At 41.3% G+C, this 6,508-nt stretch overlaps 1 non-coding gene across 1 annotated transcript; it reads left to right on the top strand.

The window, feature by feature from the left end:
• Positions 1 to 6,201: 6,201 nt before the first annotated feature.
• Positions 6,202 to 6,283, top strand: trnas-gcu (transfer RNA serine (anticodon GCU)). Its single transcript has one exon. It is a non-coding gene; the product is annotated as a tRNA-Ser (tRNA).
• The last annotated feature ends 225 nt before the right edge of the window (positions 6,284 to 6,508 follow it).

Below are 6,508 nucleotides of genomic sequence, written 5' to 3'. Positions count from 1 at the left end.
CACTATCATCTTACTCAACTGCACTACAGTGAGCTCAGAGCCGCTACTAGTAATACATTGTCCAGATCCGCATTTTCTCAATTAGATTCACGTGTTTTTTACGTGTGTCTAATTACTACGTCTTTCATTTTGTCTGGTTTTATAAAAATGTCTCTTGAAAACAGACAAAGGGTTTATGTGTCTCCCTGAAATTCACACACGAAGGAAGTCACACGAGGAAGGAAAGATATCGCGTTTAAAGAGAATCCAGAGTGGAGACGCCGGCGAATGAAAACGAAGCTTCATATAGTACGAGCGCACTACCAGTGAACTAAACTCCTGATAGTGAACTTTTTCCGCAGGTTAATTGTGTTAGGAAATGTGAACAGTCAACAGAGCGCATTTTAAAGGCCAAAGCAAGACAATTAGATGTGAAGAGAATTCTGCTTCTCTGTTTACTGAGCTTTCGGTGAACGTCAAAGTGAAAGACAAATTCGCTATTTTCACTTTTTAATTAAGGAACAAGAAAACACCATCCTTCGAGCCGGATTCAAAACAGCTACATAACAATCGTCCGCTGCTTTTTTAAACAGTTTTACGCTCTAGCAACTGAGCTATCGAAAGGTCGACTCCAAACGCACACGTTTTGTCATACGCGTAGCCCAATGTAGTGTAGAGTTCCTGTTTATATAAATCGCAGTTCGACATCAAAATACTCACTAACAGTCTCGTTTAGTAGAAGAAATGGACCAGGATTCTACTGTATAATCTTCCAGAGGTCTTACAAAACGTTTGGAGGGACATCAGTGCAGGTGGAAATTGACTCTTTTTCTAGTGGGATCAGTACCATATAAAACCTTTCTTTTGGATTGAGAAGAGGATCATGGTGACACTCAAAACATCCCTGTCTTTGCTTCTTACGAGGACTTTTGAGCTGCAAACATCGGTTCAAAACAAAACTCTGCTACTGCAGTTGCTTCTTGGAGAGTTTCTTCAAATCTTTCAACTGAACGTCTTGGGATATTGACGATGATATAATACAGATTGTGGTTTTCTTTTGATCGAAAATTTTATTAAAATATGAGCCTCTTTTACCTTTGTCTTGGATGTTTCGCAAGGTATAATACTTTCCCTTGCATCCTCAGATAAACATTCTAAATACCACAAAGTTACAATATATGGAATAGCATTTATTTTTACATATGTTTTAAAATGTACTCTTATTTAAAGCTACATTTAGTGCTAGGTAAAGATAACGTTGCTAATACTGATGTAGTAGAAATGTAAGATGAATTGATAGCTTTATCTGAGCTAAAAAAGTCCTAAAACGCCTCCTATAACAGGAAAGGACTCGTAGCAAGATTAAACTCCAAACGTTGCTATTACATTATGCATTATGTAAACACGACCCATTTCAGCTTCTGGTGAGTGCAGTTTTTCCAAATTGAATCAAAACTACAGCTCGAATGAAATAAAAAAAAGTTTATGTGTCTCTTTGCTGTAACAACTCTGCCAAAACTATTCAGATAAATCAGAATAGCATCAGAACGTGACTAGATTTTATTGGATATTAGGAAATTTATTTGTGTGCATTTCCCCCTACGATCATAATACCTTCCTGTTTTCATCGTGTTTATTGTTTCTGCCTGTGATCTCGGAAATAAAGTATGTGTTCACCGAAATATTCCGGGAGTTTGCTGTGGTTTGAGAGGAGTGTATTGTAACGCAACGGGGGCTCAGGCGGGCGCCCTTGCCGCATCTGGTCGGCCCAAAGTATAGGTGGCTCGAACCCGGGACTTCCGCGTCTCTCTGCAGCGACCTAGCCCCGTGAGCTAAAGAGAGATCTCTACACAGCCCAGTAGCTGTAGTCCTGCTATCACAGGGAAGGGCGGTGACGTCACCTGCTCTGGTACGCCGGCTCTTACACAGTACCTGACGGCCGTAAGCGTTACACTCTCCCCCGCTTAAATCGCCGTCCCCGGCGAAGGGCTATCCCACCCCGCTTCTGACACTAATGTAACGCTACGGGGGCTCAGGCGGGCGCCCTTGCCGCATCTGGTCGGCCCAAAGTATAGGTGGCTCGAACCCGGGACTTCCGCGTCTCTCTGCAGCGACCTAGCCCCGTGAGCTAAAGAGAGATCTCTACACAGCCCAGTAGCTGTAGTCCTGCTATCACAGGGAAGGGCGGTGACGTCACCTGCTCTGGTACGCCGGCTCTTACACAGTACCTGTCGGCCGTAAGCGTTACAGTATGAAGGTAATGAATGAGGGAGGACACGCGCATTCAGCACGGGGAGCGCAGAGCAATGAGCCGCGCCTGCAGCTCGCTGAGTCTTTTCTTATATAACCACTGAGTCCGGACACACAGCGTTTCCAGCCCGTGTTGGAGATTTACAGTTCAGAAAACGACTGTCTCGAGCAGAAACTGATCTTCCTGCTTTAGTTAAGGTTATCGGAATCGGCGGCTGCTGTGGGGGTATAGCGCTTGTATCTCTCTTCTCTGGCTAAACACTATCTACTGTAAAGTATAGAAATAGACAGAAGATGAAATACAGCTACAAATACTTCAGTAAGGCCGAGCAGATAGGAAAGTTTAAATCAAATGTTCTATAACTCGATCTGCCTATATTTTCGAACTCTCTGTTCGAGCTCTGATATAATCCTCTCTGCTCCTGTCGTTGTCACTCTGCATTCCGTAGGGCTACAGGTTGATTTCACAATGCCACAATTAATTAAATACAGGAGAAACCGCACGGACAGCAATATGTTTTAAGAAATCTTCTTCTGGATTTATATTTCGGTCTTTCTCCTTTAAATGCATACCTTGCCGTAAATCTTTACTCGATTACAGGCACCCCAAACAGTTTTTAAGGCAGAAATCGAACCCCATTTGATTTTCTGCTAATAACGTGTAAGTGTTCACGAAGCATTTCCCTGCACATCGGGTGCCCACAAATCGGTTTCTCCGTTTTCCTCTTCCTGTCGTTGTTAGCGAGCACAAGAAGACGGGACAAATGCAAGAGAGGGAAAAGGGAGCGGCTGTCAAGAGTGAGATTTGAACCCACGCTTCTATTCAGAGACCAGGGGGTGAGTTTCCCGAAAGCATCGTAGCGCTAAGAACATCGTAAACTCGCTCTTAAGATCGATCGTTGATTTACGAGTGTTTCCTAAAACCTATCGTAACTAAAGTAGAACGTTATAATCCTTCGTAATCTACGTGCTCCCCGACCCACTCGTTAATCACTAAGTGCTTCTTAAACTGGCTACCTCTTGCGCCAACCTTAGCGACAGAGATCGCCAGACAGAGCACATTCAATTCACATCATGGGAATTCTCTGGAAATATAGAATACTAAGATTTTATATTAAGGATTTTGATATTTTGTTGTACTATGTAAGAGGAAATTCGAAAAAAGAACATTTATTTATACAGTTATGAATTTATTAGTCATCTTGGGTAAATTTCATATTCATAAGTCAAATGTTTTAATAATACTCCCTCTTTTAGTACTTTTGGGGTGGGGTTTAAATTGTATTTAAATTCCATAAAGAACGTGAAACATGTAACATGTATTACAATGTAGCGCCACGCAGGGCGTTCTGAGAACAGCACCTGGGGACTACCGGACTGTATATAGTGGGACGGAGGCTGAGATACAGTCTCTTCCCTTCGTGTGTATGTATGTTAGTGTAGGTGCAGCGCTGTAACCCCTGTCCCTGTGTGTGTACCTTTCCCGATTCGAGTTATTAAATGTGTTGTTCAACCCCATTCCCTGAGTCCTACGCCTGTTCCATTCCGTACCGAAACCCGCGGTCCATACAATATTTTAAGTTCGAATGCCGTTTTATGTTCTGTCTTGATTGTTGACGGTAAAGCTTAGACCTACTTGTTTTTAAATTTGATTATAGGTCCTGTATTTGTTGAGTGACACGTGCCAAGCTTAGTAGTTAATTTTTCCAGATGTCATGTTAATAAGACCAATTAAAAAGGAGTTCCAACACACCCAACAACTTTAAATAACAACAGTATTTTCTCTTGAAACACTGTGATTCCTAACGATGGCAGCGTGACAAAAAATATTGCTTTAAATCAAAGACGTCGTGCAGGACGCATACACTGTTCACACAGTTAAACTTGGTTTTCTTTTACAGCATGTCAGTCATTTATTTTATTACACCATATAATGAAAGTATTGTCAATCAATTGTTTGTCAATCGACTTGTGATGCTTTTTGCTGAGCGACTTCAGGGGCGGGGTTAACAAAGAAGTACTTTATACTCGCTCGTTAAATGATCGATTAAGAGGGGTTTTGGGAAACCCACGAAAAAGTAGCTTGTATGTTACCTACGTACATCGTAAAGTTGCTCGTTCGTCTCTAAGATTCATCGTTTTCGGGAAACTCACCCCAGAACACCCAAGCGATGAAAAGATAGGAGTCCTTGAGTCTGGCGCCTTAGACCACTCGGCCATCCTGATAAGGTACTGTAGGTTTATTCCATGCTGAAAAGAGAAGGAAACACAATGTTTCAGCTGTGGAGCCTTCTTTGATTGTGACTCGAAATAAACCTTTACCTTTCCTTGTTCGTTTGATGTTAATTTATCTCCGTCAAATACCTAAGAGTATCTAAACTCGACAGTTGCTTTCAGTAGCTAAAGACAGGCTATACTGCTCCAGGTGAGGCTCGAACTCACAAAGAGGGTAAAACGCCTGATTGTCGGGAGTGGGATTTGAACCCGTGCCTCTATTTGGAGAGTGAAACACAAAGCTTAAAAGACACGAAGCTGTGAATTTGCTGTTTTAAACAGCTCGACTATTCTGAAAAAATGTGTGCTGATTACACCAGTCGCATTCGATTTTCCGTAACTTTAGGACGATTGATACTACTGGACTAACACAATTTGTGGCGTTTAGCATGACATGGAAAACGGTACCGGAGCATTCGGGTCCGGACTACCAGACTCAGAAACAGTTTTTACCCCCGCACTATCAAACTCCCAGCCTCTCTCACTCTCTCCTCACCTCTCACCTATGATCTGAACCTCACAGTGCCTTCTTTCTTACCAAAAACCCAAACACACATTGAAAATCTGCCTCTACCATACATGTCAAAAGCTCACTCCCCATCATTTCTATCCCTTTATTTCATTCTTTTGATGCATGTTTTTGCACATAACCTGTTACCTTTTTGTTATTTTGCACACTGCCTATTGTTGTTTTTTGCACATCGGCTGTTGTCTCTGTCTTTCTTTTGTTATACAATTGTATTGTTGTTGTGTTTTTTTCGTTGTACCCAGTGGGCAAAAGACGTATAATATACGTCTATTAAACGCATACCTTAAACGTCTAAATGTGGTCCGCAATTCGTCTAGAATGAAATTCTAATATACGTCTATTGTTATACGTCAATTATACGTCTATGATTAGATGTTCATTATACGTAAATGGTTAGAGTTCTATTATACGGATAAATTTAGAAGACAATTATACATATATGGTAGGAGTTCCGGATAACTTTAGAGGTCTATTATACGGATAACTTTAGAGGTCTATTATACATCAAAGATAGGTTTTACAGGTGTAGAAACTAGTAAATCAACCCAATGATTTGGTTTAGAAATTTATTCTGAAAATACACATTCACACCTGAAAAATATGTATTTCAAATTATACATTGTATACAATCAATCAACAATCAACATACTTGTACATACTTTTGGTGAACAAAAAAATTTGCTTGCATTTCATCTTTCGCAAGCTATATGATTTAAAAAAAACAAGTTGTTCTGCAAAGGAAATTAATAAACGCATAAAACCAAATCAAGACCTCTTTGAGTGTCCCAAATTACATGTTCTGTAAAACAAGACAGGAAAAAAAGGTACCGCTGGCATTCGGATCCAGGATCTCCTCTTTATGAAACAGGTGTTTTAACCAGCTTTACCACAGCACCGGCAGAACACTATTCTTATACAGGTGGGTACCCACCCTCAAACCTTTGTTCTCCCGCTACTTTACCTTTGCCTACTGTCCTGTCTCTCTCACACATGAAGAAGACTCCACGGCCGAAACATTGTGTTCTCTTTCTTCTTTTTTTCAGCATGGAATAAACCTATTACCTATTCTTATACAGCCGCTTGGACACACCGCTCTGAGACATCTGAGGTCGATGTGCGCTGAGCCTGGTCGCCGAGCAAAATCATGCCCAAGGGGAAGTGGCTTGCGAGACGAGGTGGCCGAGTGGTTAAGGCGATGGACTGCTAATCCATTGTGCTTTGCACGCGTGGGTTCGAATCCCACCCTCGTCGGTTTATGTCTTCGACTTGTGATCCGTTTCTAAGTTGGACTTGCTATCTTTATTTACTGTAGTAGAGTAGTAATATTTCTAGCGTTGGCTGAATATGGCTTACAGCAGTAGCTGACAGATATAGTCTCTTAATAGGTTAAATTTATGCTTTGTACTGCTTTCACCTGACATTAATAGTAGTCCTGATGAACGATTTAGGGACATGGCGCATCTTGAAAATGTTCTT

The sequence above is a fragment of the Atractosteus spatula genome (assembly GCF_055471065.1).
Source record: "Atractosteus spatula isolate fAtrSpa1 chromosome 10 unlocalized genomic scaffold, fAtrSpa1.hap1 SUPER_10_unloc_3, whole genome shotgun sequence".
Lineage (NCBI taxonomy): Eukaryota > Metazoa > Chordata > Actinopteri > Semionotiformes > Lepisosteidae > Atractosteus > Atractosteus spatula.
This window is presented reverse-complemented; position numbering and strand designations above follow the sequence as displayed.